Source organism: Haliotis asinina, chromosome 5, assembly GCF_037392515.1.
Source record: "Haliotis asinina isolate JCU_RB_2024 chromosome 5, JCU_Hal_asi_v2, whole genome shotgun sequence".
NCBI lineage: Eukaryota > Metazoa > Mollusca > Gastropoda > Lepetellida > Haliotidae > Haliotis > Haliotis asinina.
Window position 1 is genome coordinate 1,795,517 of NC_090284.1, and position 14,840 is coordinate 1,810,356.

At 40.0% G+C, this 14,840-nt stretch overlaps 2 protein-coding genes across 2 annotated transcripts in view; one reads left to right on the top strand and one right to left on the bottom strand.

The window, feature by feature from the left end:
• The window catches only part of LOC137284243 (collagen alpha-1(XXIII) chain-like), a 132,919-nt gene extending 124,125 nt beyond the window's left edge, over positions 1 to 8,794 (top strand). The window contains exon 27 of the mRNA XM_067815977.1: positions 5,193 to 8,794. The gene's annotated coding sequence lies outside the window, so the exon portion shown is untranslated. The remainder of the gene's footprint in view (positions 1 to 5,192) is intronic.
• LOC137283671 (cytochrome c oxidase subunit 6B1-like) overlaps positions 1 to 14,840 on the bottom strand; it is a 292,498-nt gene that overhangs the window by 185,463 nt on the left and 92,195 nt on the right. The window lies entirely within an intron of this gene.

Here is a 14,840-nt window from a genome sequence, read left to right on the forward strand (position 1 = left end):
CAATTTGTGGCAAGTGACACATGCTGGTGACTACATGTTGGCAATTTGTGGCAAGCAACACACTCTAGTCACACATCAAATTTTAGTCTTTAATGTGTTGCCTTAGGCCGTCCATCTGTGGCAGTGTCTCACACAGACCTTGCATGCAAGGAGACAGTTGTCCCATGACATACTGCCATTGTCCCACTGTTATCACAAGGAACAATCAACAGACAATGGTAATGCCTGATGCCAGGTGTGTGGGACATATCAGCATGTTGTCCTGTAGAGTGTTGGAGATGAGACCCAATAGAGGTCTTGTGATACACAACAGATGTGATTAACACACAACACCATTACATAGCAGGTTAGTTACTTCAACAGCCCAAAGTAATAAACAGTGAATATTATGTCCTTAATGCATGAACAAACTGATAAATAGAGGATACTAAATGACCTTCCGTGTAATACCATTTTTATTAAACGAGTTAAGGAATTGGTATCAGACCAGCGAAAGCAAGTTTGATACTAAATCTTGAACGAGTTTAATGAAAATGGTATTTCACGGAAGCGAGTTTAGTATTCTGTTTATTACTCGCCAACATAAATTGACAGTAACTGCGGCGAAATTGCCTACAGTGTGAGGACTTTCAGCTTTCAAGTCAAGCAAGATCTAGTAAAATCGCAACATCAACATTAGCATTGTGATGTCATAACTCTGAACCCTTATGACGTCATACATCTAGCGGTATTACACTAGTGTACTATTGCCGTAAAAATATTACACTGCAGTATCTTCCAAGGGCGAGTAATAATGTGTTATTCATTATCCTGTTGTTTCAAAGCATGCATTCATGGTAAACTTATCAGACAGACAACCTGCAACATCAGCAAAATCATGTAGTAATTCAGCAAGAACAAACTCATTCTCCAAATCATTGATAGAATGCATTATCTGATGCCTTGTTACCGTGACAATTGCAATGTATATCAAATATAGGAAATATACCATGCAAAAGAAGTTAAAGATTGCACAGGGTTTTTTTCATATGAAGTTACTGAATAATGCCATGAAGAAATCAGGTGCTTTTTTAACTTCATTACTGGTATTATTCTTACATAAAAAAATCATTCTGAGAAAAATTGTCAGGATGATCCGGAGGTTTTAGATCAACAACATCCTTCAACAATTTGATTGCAGCATGCATCACCTTTCATAGAGGGGACTCGACCCAACATAAGTACTAAATGTCTTTCATAGAGGGGACTCGACCCAACATAAGTACTAAATGTCTTTCATAGAGGGGAATCGACCCAACAAAAGTACTAAATGTCTTTCATAGAGGGGACTTGACCCAACAAAAGTACTAAATGTCTTTCATAGAGGGGACTTGACCCAACAAAAGTACTAAATGTCTTTCATAGAGGGGACTTGACCCAACATAAGTACTAAATGTCTTTCATAGAGGGGACTTGACCCAACAAAAGTACTAAATGTCTTTCATAGAGGGGACTTGACCCAACAAAAGTACTAAATGTCTTTCATAGAGGGGACTTGACCCAACAAAAGTACTAAATGTCTTTCATAGAGGGGACTTGACCCAACAAAAGTACTAAATGTCTTTCATAGAGGGGACTTGACCCAACAAAAGTACTAAATGTCTTTCATAGAGGGGACTCGACCCAACATAAGTACTAAATGTCTTTCATGAACTTCAGAAGTACTAGAATTTGTACTTTACTAAGCAAATGTAATGCCAAATATCACATATGTTCCATAAGTTTTGCATTTACTGAATGTTCTAGATTTGCCTAGACCCATCACAGCTGGAGATGATGTATTATTGTTTATGTCCTGGATATGTAATCTGTTTACAATGGGCTGCCAACTGTCCAAAACAGGGCGGGAGTAGGGGAGGAAGGTAAGATATGGGGCTGGCTCCTACAAACTGACACTGCCCAGGGTCTGCCTCCTGGGAGTGATGGTAATTAATGACTTGCTGTTAATTGGGCTATTAATGAACAGACTGCAACTGTGACCGTGTGTCACACATCACAGAAACAGCATATGTTAAGTGTGACAGCGTCCATGAAAAAGTTTACATAGAGTCATCAGGTTGTTTGTTACAGTGAAATATTGAATAACAGTGTTTGTGTTGAGATTACACAAAATGGCAAGTCGTGAAAACAATCAAACTATTTGTTTTTACACATTCAATAACTTGTGCAATTGTCAAGTGAAGTTTCCAACTTGACATGTTTACAAGGTACTATCATGTGTGCATAATGACAGTTGTAACACCTCAGTCAGTCACAATAAATCTTTGATTCACATATACTTACAGATATTGAAAGTTAACAGAAAGTTGTGTAAATGTGAACGACAGTTAGGTGGTAGGGAAGCTAGCTGAGTGATCAGTTTTGTCCACTAATCCCCCACCACAAACACCTTCAGTTTATTATAATATTGTTTTGTTTCTTTCAACACCTCATATATGAAATGAATGATTTGTTCATTCAAATTAGTGTGTTTAACCCACTGCAAACCACATTTTTCTGTCATTTACGGAACCATTTCTGCAATGCAAAAGCCCTAAATGAAGCAAGTCTAGATTTTCGTCCAGTTCAGAGGGCTTCTTTTCAATTTAAATGGAGTTGTGTTTTTATCAAACCTGCAAATAATATGAACGTTGAAACATACTTATGAGGGGAAGTAAAAAGTTATCGGAACATGATATTGGGCAACGGCCAGCTGTGAATAAACCTGCTGAGTGTACAGATATGACTCCTTTCTCTCCTATCTCTCAGTGCTGTGTAAACCCATGTAGCAGTTAATCCTGGTCAGCTGAATGGATCAATTCACTACTGACCATTGTGTTTGGGGACCATCTCAACAGTGACATGGAGGTGAAAGGGCAGTTACAGTCATACAGATAGACATATATGTCTCTGTATAGGAAAGGCACAAATTGTATGGGTAGCAATTTTGAATGGCAATTAGAAGTGATATTCAGGTGGCGTAAGAATATACCCAGAAATGTCATGTCTTTTTTTAAGGAAGAAAGTTGACATTCATGAATTCTGACCTGTGTATACAAATGCATCTGTAACAGTAAAGATGTATTGTTACAGTCTGTAATTGTCACAGTCCAGTTTTACTCAGTTTCAAGAATTTTTCAATGATCTGCCCAGAGGCCATTCATGATGGCCTTATGTATGGCGGCACTCTTCTCTTGATACCCTCGATACCATGGGATCACATCCTCTCCAACCTTGTGTGCTATTTTGGATTGGATGCCAATTGCTATATATATTTTGAGATGGCCACTGGTAACTTTCCACCAGCAGTGAGGGTGAGGCAGTGGTCAAGTGACCCTGACCAGACACCTGTTGCCCTGCAGGGCTTATCCCTTTATCAGACACTCTGCAAATACTGGCCCTCTCACAGACCCCTACATCCCCTCTCAACACTTCATTAGGGGGTAACCCTAACAATCCCCTCCCCCTAGTCCCAAGCCCTGGGGATAAACCAGGACAATAGTGATTGTGCTGACGCAGGGGAAACTTCAAACATGCCTTGATTGAATAACATTTCTAATTGTAATGTGTGCTTTACAGTGATCAGTAACAGTTTGGTTGGAATTGCTTCAGTCTCCTGTCAGCCAGTCATACTTTACTGACTTGTTAACTCTTGTTCAAAGAATCTTAGTTTACATGCACCTGACACTATTCAGCTGTTTAAACATTTTAAATGTTTAATTCAAGTCCATTGTCAGCCTTTCCTGTGAATTATCTTGTAAAGACAGCCCTACATATTTCAGATTTCTGTTGACATTTCAGTATTGAATCTGTATCAAGCAATTGCTCTTTAGTAAAAAGTCTCTTGCACATTAACTGAAATGTGTTACTGACTTGATAAAGTATCCATCTTTCAACTCTGTTGTGATGGACATTAGAGCATCTGAAGTGTCACTTGAAGGTATAATAATAGAAATAATGAGTATTTATAAAACTGCTGTATTCATCCACACGGTGCATGCTCAAAGTGCAAAGATATGAAACATCACAAATCTCATTGTGTCATGTCAGTGATAAACACTGTATGCAGAAGAACTTAAATCATGACCGCACAAGACATGATCACCACAGTTGTGGACATGGTGATTAAATGGCAACCAGTCTGTGAATTATCAACTATGTGTCTAGACAGCTGTTAATCAGCACTAGTATAGAGAGATCAGAATAGAGAAGTTAATAGATGATGTTGGCCTGTTGGTATTCCAGGCCAGTTTTCCATTACTTTAACATACAAATCCTCAATACCTCTCCAACAACATGTTCATTTTCCATCAATATTGCTTGATCAAAAATGAAAACCTTTGGAACTAAATATTATAAGAACAACAGAAATCCAGATTAAGATGAAAGTAGACACTGTATAGTGTTATCTGTCATCATGTATTTAGAGATGGTGAGGTGGCCAGATGGACGTGGTCCAAGCTCATCATGCTGAAGTTAGGGTTCAAGTCTTCAGCCCAGGGTCCCCTTTCATCATGCTGCTGGAATATTGCTAGAAGCAGCAAAAAAAACACATTCAGACCCTGGAATACATCAAATATTTGATGCAATTCCTAACTGATTGGCAGCAGTAAATCTTTCCAACATATAAGCATTATGAAAATGTTGCTAGCCTGAAAACTGTGACCCAAACTCACATGTACGATTCCAAATGACCCTTTTTGTTTGTTTCTGGTTTAGTCATCATATAACATGGCAGACAGACAGACATTTGTCATATAATATGGGTTATTATCCAAAACAATTTTGCCAAAAACAAATCTTGAAAAGAATTCCTCTTAAGAAAAGCATGATATCTAGTCTGAGCACACATGTGTCCGTAGGTTGAAGAACAGTAATTATCAGACTGGCAGGTAGAGACATGGTAATCACCTTGATTTGTATGAAGGATAGGCAGTATCTGACATCAGTTGTATTCCTAGACTGATAAGTCATAAATGGAAGACTGAATACATTACTGAGACTTTTATCGATAGCTGTGACCATTAATTTACAACAGTTCCGTATGAATGGATTGGTAACTTCCATTGTAACCAATATCTGGAAACCTGTCAACCATAAGGATCTTCAAATCTCCATGTTATTTTTGATTTTCAGTAGTTGCCTTGTGTGACAGTTTGATTTCTCCATTTCAGTGACATGGCGCAAGGTAGGTGGGCGTGACAGGATGTGGATACTTTGACAAACCAGATAATCAGTCAGAGCTCCACCATGAGACACAGAGATGGACAGAGATTCCCCATCTGGCATCACAACATCACTGTGGCCAGGATTATCACAATACCACAGACATTCACACACACAAATACACTCCTGCATTCACGCATCTTTAACCACTTCATGTTTCTGTTACCAGTGCATCTTCCCTCCTTCATGTCTACAAGCATAGGGCACGAACCTCCCAGCAGATGGCAACTCCACCACTGAACAGTTGCCAAACATTTGTCATTCTTACAACAGATGTTTATTTAACAACAGACCTCATTTGAAATCAGACTTTAACCAGTTGACAAAGCCATCACAAAGTGGCCTGAGAAATTAGAAATATACATCAATTAGTCAGCAGACATTATTCAGAATGCAGATATGTATAATGTTAAGAAGCAGACGTCATTCCAAAAGCAGACAGCCAAAAGAAGCAGAGGCTAATCAGGCTGCTTTAACATAGCAGGCATCATTGAAACAGATGTCAATCCCAAAGTGAGAAGCCAACACAACACCAGTCATTCAGAGAGCAGATGTCATTGAGAAGAAGGATCATACATGTGGATATCTTCAGAAAGGAGGATTTATGACACTATGCAGAGGGAAGAATCAGGATGTCAATCAAAAGTGAATACTAACATTCATGTTATGTGTGATCTGTTCATGAACAGTGTCTTCTGCTCATGGACAATGTCGTCTGCTCATGGACTTTGACGTCTGCCACAATGCACTGGGATTAGGTAGCTGTTGTTAGTAATGGAAATACTCAATTATTTGTTGTCTAGTAGAACAATTGATGGCCTATGACATGTTTTTTGTAACAATCATTTGTTAACAAAATTAATGATGCAAATTTTATTGGTATTTATTTGTAAAATTTGATTGTATGGTGGAACTGGTCCGAGGAATAGATGGAGATGGCTACAGCCAATGAACGGATGGGGCGTGTGTGTGTGAGTGTTCGAGCAAGCGAGAGTGGGTCTATTGTGTTCGTTGCAGCCAGAGAGATTGTACATATATTTGTGTTCATTTTATGTTCATCCCATAATTAGGAATGGAGTGTCCATCCTACTTTGTGTACAACAACCTCTGTTCACAGTGGCAGCGTCTGGTGACCATTCTTGCTGAGTATTTGTCTCTATATGAAAATAGTCCAGGTGAACCCCATGAAGCCGACCGACGGCCAGCTGTCCCCTGCTTAATGTCTTCTCTTTAAAGACACACATCATCCTACTCAGACTCATGGTCTCATGACAAATTAGACTCTGTTTGAAGTTTGTGAATACTTTTATTTACCAAGCATAATGAAAGTCTCCCAGTCATCAATGATGTGCCTACATAATGTTTTGAGTGGTCTTTCATGATTACGTTCTGCCATTTTTTCATAAATGTTCATCTAGACATGTTTCAGTGTTGTAACACATGCAAAGCTGTTTGTTTGGTTCTGAAAGTCTCCCCAGGATAGTGTCTAGCCCTGTCAGTAGTGATACATCATAGTCAGAAGATAACCCTAAACAACGTGTAGTGTAGGTCTGAAGAATACATAGACACAATAGTATTAACACATTTGTTGTTATGGTTATCTTACACATATCATGCAGTAACCATGGTAACAAAATAATCTTGTATGGTACCTATATTAGTATAAATTTGATGTAAAAGCTTCTTACCCTGAGAGGTCATAAATCTGCAAACATTACAGTTGAAATGACAAATTATGTTTTTCTGTTACTACGGCAACCATGAACCATTTGTTCAGCCATGCAATCAATAATTCAGCATATTTTTATTTTGTGTAATAAATATGTCTACATGGTCTTGTAGGGCATGCTACAAAGGTCATGTTTTGTTGACAGATTTTGACATGTGATATTCATGTAATGTTTTCTACTTTGGATTGGGGCTCATTTACGTTTGCTCTGTGCTATAAACTCCCTGCACTGCATGTGTTCTTGGGCAGGGCATGGAGCTTGCTTACATGTTATTGTTTTGCAATGATTATTGTATAACAGGAGATTCAAATTAATTTTCGAATTTGCATCATTTTTGTCATAAAGCTTTCAGTGTAAAACTATGTTTTTATTCAAAGATTTATATTATCCTGGGAATTTAAGATGATGATATGTCCCATGAAAATAGAGTTCTTGAAGAGACAACAGTGGTATCTGCCATCTCACTCTGCCCGACCAAGCATTTACAACTCAGGGAAGACAACTCTGCTGCCTGTACATGGCACTCATTGTTTAATGGGCCATTCATTACTACATCTCGAAACTAATGAGGAAATTCATGGTCTTCTCCTGTAAACAGGATGTGACTCCAGACTTCCGGGACACTGTTGTCATCTATGGCAGTTTCTGTGTTTACTACTGATTGTTTAATGTCCCTCGTGAGCCTATAGATGACCAGAATCAGTGTCATACATGGTGCTGCTGTTTTCTTGACAGCTAGAACCTCCATAGGTTTGTAAGGAGCCAGGGCCAACACAGGATGTTAAACATCACAGCCCTAATATATAGACTTTCACTCCAGATATAAAAGTGTAAAAACATACGATACCCACGTAGGCCAGACCAGTTTTCTTACGTATTTCACAGTGTTCTTTATCAGTTTGCACAAGACTGGAAGTTATAGCTTCACAATGAATCGCAGTGATTTGACTTCAGTTACATAAAATGACAATATTTTGACAAATTTAATAATGCACATGTATTTTAACTCTAACAAACTTAGGGCAGCTCAGTAAAACAAGATAATATGATATTATTTCTGTCCCAAATGACCATCATAGAATGTAACCATATAACACTATGATCCAAAACTCTAAGATTTCTTTCCCAAGGAAGAACTCTCCCTGAGTAATGACATTCAGTCAGACTGTCCCAAATAGTGGTCTCTAGGCTCCCGAAATACCATAGTCATATTCCCTCTCTCATCCCCTACAATGACTGGTCTTAAGAATATTCTTCAAATTTAGTTTTTATGGTTCAATTTTGGATCCCCCTCATAGAGATCTTGTTGATCTAAGGATCTTCATCTAGGGGAAAGGGAAAGACTGGTAGACGAAAGGACAGTCTACTGGAGTAGGCTAGATATTGTACATATTGGCTTGTTGCTTGTACAGTGTAGAACATGGTATTCTTGGTATTTTGTTTATTGTTTATGAAAGTCATGAAGTCAGATCTTGTGCTTGTTTCATTTAGAACACAAAAGATGAATGTCTATCCATATTTGGCAAATAATCATTGATAATCCATTTGTCAAAAGATTGTTTTGTAAACCAGGACATTATAATACTGTTCCCTTAATCTTTATAACAGACTGGTAGTTCTCATGGAGAAATATTCTGATCATCAAGCGATAGACTAAACATCAGAGATCTGTGCGAACATGTGTATGACTTAGCTCAATTAACTACGACTATTTTATTTGTTTTGTTCTTAACAGCTGTAACACATTGCAGTAAACCGCCTAATTGATGTATTAACTCAGTATGTTTACAGAAGATTTAATGAATAAAAATATCAACCTACAACAGAGTCCTGTGTGCATTTCAGTAGTCAGACATACTGATCAACTTGGAGACATGTAGTACATGCTGTTACTAAACTAGCCCCAACACTCAACAGCAATGGGTACAAATTTGTGTCACTTATTGTGACGTTCTAAATCATTTTAGTTTTTCTTTGCATATACTGACATTTTGTACCAGGAACAATAAAACTGATATATAACACCTGATTGTGATACTGCAGAAGAGCAACTTCTTGCTCAACCTGCAATACTGTTCTTCATGGAAACAGTCACATGCAGTCCAAGACATTAAGTAGTTGTGACACATTTGTCATGTCAAACACCCGAATGTGCAGTTTTCCATGGAAGTGTTTAATCTGTTGCTTGTGGTGCAGCTGTGACCTTGGTCAACATATACCAGGTCACAGCAAGTTGGCTGATGTTCACTAAACACCACTACGACTGCAGGTGGGTGTATTACTTTGTGAAACACACAGAAGGTGGCACTTAGTGTGATGCTGTGACGTCTGTGTTAAAAGCATACCTGAAGGCAATGAAATGGAGGCAAGAATTTGAAACAGGCTTACTTGATCAGTGACAGGCTAGCTAGGTCAGTGTATCACTTCAAACACAGGTAGTGTGTGACAGACTAACTTGGTCAGTAGCAAACTAACAAGGTCAATGTATGACAGACTAACACAGGTGGTGTATGACATTCTAACTGGGTCAGTGTTTGACCCACTAACTCGGGTAGTGTATGACAGACTAACTAGGTCACTGTATGACAGACTAATTAGGTCACTGTATGACAGACTAATTAGGTCACTGTATGACAGACTAACTCAGGTAGTGTATGACAGACTAACTAGATCACTGTATGACAGACTAACTAGGTCACTGTATGACACATTAACTCAGGTAGTGTATGACAGACTAACTAGGTCACTGTATGACACATTAACTCAGGTAGTGTATGACAGACTAACTAGGTCACTGTATGACAGACTAACTCAGGTAGTGTATGACAGACTAACTAGGTCACTGTATGACAGACTAATTAGGTCACTGTATGACAGACTAACTCAGGTAGTGTATGACAGACTAACTAGATCACTGTATGACAGACTAACTAGGTCACTGTATGACACATTAACTCAGGTAGTGTATGACAGACTAACTAGGTCACTGTATGACACATTAACTCAGGTAGTGTATGACAGACTAACTAGGTCACTGTATGACAGACTAACTCAGGTAGTGTATGACAGACTAACTAGGTCACTGTATGACAGACTAATTAGGTCACTGTATGACAGACTAACTCAGGTAGTGTATGACAGACTAACTAGATCACTGTATGACAGACTAACTAGGTCACTGTATGACACATTAACTCAGGTAGTGTATGACAGACTAACTAGGTCACTATATGACACATTAACTCAGGTAGTGTATGACAGACTAACTAGGTCACTGTATGACACATTAGCTCAGGTAGTGTATGACAGACTAACTAGGTCACTGTATGACAGACTAACTCAGGTATTGTATGCAATCTGACATCCCCATCACTCAACTCAAACGCACGCTTGCACACTCGCACACACGAAACGACCATATATCCTGCTTCACTAGCCCCCATTCCACGGTGTTTGGAGCCGTTTTACGGGCAATAATTTCTACAGTTGGTGTGATGTTCAATTTTCCAAAATAATGTATTAGTGTGGCTACTCTGTAAGTCGTGGACACTTTAAGCAATGGACATGCCTATCCCTGTAACCGTGTTGTTCAAGTACATCACACTAACCGTTAGGTTGTATTTACCACAAAACTGCCGAGAGTTCATCGAGGGGTCAAGTTGAGACGCAGCTAATTGCTGGGATGATATATAAGCGTATATAAACTGCCGGCTGATGTGTCCTTGTATACTGCCTCTAGACAGGTCACTACGGGGTGAGCTCGTGCTCCTATACACATCCGAGATAAGGTACATTCTTTAAACTATAAATGAGAGCTCAAGATTGGGATCCGACAATCTTGCTCAGGTGTCCAAGACTGGACCCTACCTCATCATCCACGAGCACTATCAATAGCCATTTATTATAAAATAATCTCCATTTAAGTTTCTATATCATGTATTGGGGCAAGCAGAACGTATCTATAGTATTTACTGAACGCCATCGTTCTAAAGTCGTTTATCACTGTTTGTGATATAATGTATGTATTGTGGTGACAAGGTGATTATATACACGTGTAAGCACGAGACAGGTATTTAAACTCGAATGGATGGTAGTCGGGTAGTCGTATCCTCATCACGCAAAGCAAACGTGTAACGAAACACTGTTGGTGTAGACGATAGTCTATAGACGATACGCACTTGGTACGACCTAACTCCAAGGCTAGACTGAGTGCTTAGCCCCTGCATGTAGGAGGCAAATCTAGATCAGCGGACAGTCCTTAGGACACCAGTCTGTTATTTATACTTGTATGAGAAATTATTGTTTAAACTATTAATTATTACCTTAGAGACTTCAAGACTATCTATATATTGACCCGTCACGATATCAGGCTTAATTAGCTTTTGTTCCATGACCTTACTGAATATGATTGTTGATGGCCGGCAAGTGCATCCTTAGCGCCAGGTTTGCACAGATTACAGTTCAACAATCAGTCTTAAGACGACAATCTCTCTTAACATGCCAAACTGTTCCCAGTATTTATATTGTCTAAAACTTACGATGTGAATTAATAATTGTTGTCTGTTAGGGTTTTACTCAAGCCTACATGAAACGATTTATTTCGGTATTGTCATCAGTTCGGATTAACATTTAAAATCGTTTGGTTTTTTTTTCAAACATATAAGATACATCACTATAGGGTTTGGTGGATAATATAAGTACATAGGCGGATAAGTACATGTGCACTCCTACCCACCCCCACCCCCACCCCCTCCCAACCCCTTTCTCATTCTCAGTAGTGAGCACCAACGCCACCCCACCCACACCCACTTCACCCACCCCCACCCGTTTCTCAAATAGCTTTCTCCGTCCCTGTATAAGTGTTCTCGATAAAACATACATGTACTGAAAACAAGTCTATATTATCCTGTAAAATGTATAGTTGGTGTGTACAGTTTGTTGCATATGCGAGGTAACCTTTATAGTGTACGAGACATATACATGTATATAACATGCACCATATTTGTTATATAAAGTATATAGTGCATGTCGTTTTGCAGTGTATATGTAACATATCTACCAGCCTCTACTTTACCGAGAGTAGTCGGAGAGGTCATCGCATAAAGAATTGCGTTATCAGTGTGATAAACCAGCTTGATAACGTGCATATCAAGATTCAATAAATATGTAAATGAGGACACCTGTGACATGAAATAGTTTATTATCTTGACATTTATCCGTCTCTCAATGGGCTATTGCTTAAAGTTTAAATACGAAGCTGCTGACCACCGTGCCTGCAAATGCCCCGACACTGTGCGATAAAGAGGGTTGCAAACTCATCCGCTGTATTCAGACAGGCTCTCTGAAGCGCAAAGTATCTCGTGGAGGGCCTGTTTTCGTGTTGGCTCCGCCAATCCACAAGAAGCCAGTTCCAAGGGTTTCACAGTTACCCACTTAATACTATACAACCTGTCACACTCAGGGACTACGGTTTGATTCTCAGGCGTGTGTCTCGGGGACGGGGGGAAAGGGGAAGAGGGAGGGTGCTAATTACAAGATACAATCTAGTAATGGTTCAAAACCTTCAGCGACACATATGAACGGTGAATACTCATATATATGATCTCCTTTGTTCCTGGCCTGTGTGTACATGCAGTTCGTCCTGTCGTTCAGATAAGTGTTGAATTTCGGCCAGCAAACCTCAGCCCAAATCTATTCCAACAAGTATCCATATCGCATATTGTTTCAGCCTTGTACATCAGGTACGGGTAGTGATTCTATATTTTTTAAGGAGGGTATTTTTTAGAGTAGGTGATCATAGCTTTTACCTGGCCTTATCAACCGTGGCAGCCACACTCGGGGTCAGGATCTGAGCAATATGCACCCCACGTGACACACCTGTACGTGCTGCAGTGGCACATGACAAGTCCACCTGATCAGTGCAGATCTTTGAAGACGTGTGGTGAGATATCTAGTCTGTGGTTTAAAAGATGCACTATATATATCATTGAACATGATGTAATATACTTTATGTCTTGATGTGTATCATTTACAAATCTTAAACGGTATAACGGTTTGTCTGAACAAAGCGTGTTTGTGAGGTTGTTTGACCACAAAAGGCTTGCCTCAAATGCGACTATGCTTGTCGGAAGAGGCGACTAACGGGATCGGATGGCCAGACTCGTTGACACGTCATTGTATCCAAATTTCGCAAATAGATGCTCATGCTGTTGATCATTGGACTGTCTAGTCCAGATTCGATTATTTACAGATCACCGCCATACAGCTGGAATATTGCCGAGTGCGGCGTAACACTAAACTCACCCACTCATCTGTGTCTTAGTTTGCAGTGTTTCCGACCCAGAACGCACAACGTTTTAATTGAAGTGTTAAATGTAGTACACGATTGATCTCTTAACAAAGAAAGAATGCAGCAAGCGTTTGATGGTGGCTATAGGCGGAAACAATCAACACTATCGGTATCGATACCTGCTGTCATATGCGTTAGACTTCAGGATGCAGCAGTAGCCCCTCCTCTGTCCTGAAAATATACTATAAATATATAGTAAATGAAAAATGAAGTGTGCACTCCACTTTTCTCAAGAGCGAGCACACCCGCCCTCCACCCCATCTTTCCCAAAAAGCTGTATCCGCCCCTGCTTTTCAATCAGTCGTGTAATATTTTGAACGGTGCAAGTTTCAAGCAGGGTCATGCTGAATAATGACCTGGACGGTAATTAATGAGTGTGTTAATACGGATAAGATCAACATTTCTCAGTTGTACAACAGTTGGACGCTTAACGAAAACATCGGCGTCTGCACCGACAGAAATGTGATATTCATAGACCAGCATATACTCGCTAATTAACCTAACAGAAATGTGAGTAAATATTTATTGAAAAGATAATGCCTCTGACAACCTGCACCTGAAATAGGACGTTATACACACACAAGTAATCACTAAACATGTTGCTGTGTCGTTCCGATGCTTACGTGACCGACATGACCGCCGCGAACAATGCCGGCTTGTTTGTGACGTAACTCAAGGCTAGACGACTGATCACCGGCCGGTATGGCGCACCAAGCACACGTGACATCACGAGATCAAAGTCGCCGTTTGCACTTGACCCTGAAATATCCCAATCTGTGGTCACATGACAAAGCTGTCTCTCTGCCGAGAGTTATCCAGATATCATATATGTTATTCTGCAGGCGAATATGAGTCCCAAGTCTTAGTTCCCCTGATAAACGGCGTGGAGATGGGATATGGGAGACCGGTGGGTAACGTGGCGTATCCTGGGGCTGGGGCTGTTCATGGACTCGGTGCTTGTCCTCTACATTTGTAGACCCACACAATCCCTGTAATAAGACGGGTGGTAGCAATATGTATTGGTTCAAACTTAGAGATACCGCCCCCCTCAACACACTATCCATCACTATATAGCAATCACCAAATGTCATATTTCAACCGATTCCCAACACTACTTTATATACAAGTATACCTCCAGACGTGGTTTAATACACGTGCAGGCTGTACGTTTGTCAGGTATACGTCCAGACGTGGTATAACACATGCAGGTTGTAAGTTTGTCAGGTAAACGTCCAGACGTGGTATAACACACGTGCAGGTTGTATGTTTGTCAGGTACATATAGACATTTTTGTCCAAATGTGGGTGTATGTTCGTTTTCGCTCTTGTAGCTCTTGAGCTTTTAGTCGGTGTTGGCTTGGATATATAAGACTCATCCTGCACAGACTCCGCCGTCAGTGATGATTGTACACGTTAGCCCCGACACCGTCAGTCCGACACGTCCCCGTTGTGTAGCTGTGCACGTCCGCGTCCCTTATGTCGCCGCGACCCTTTAACTCTTGTTCACCACGAAGATCG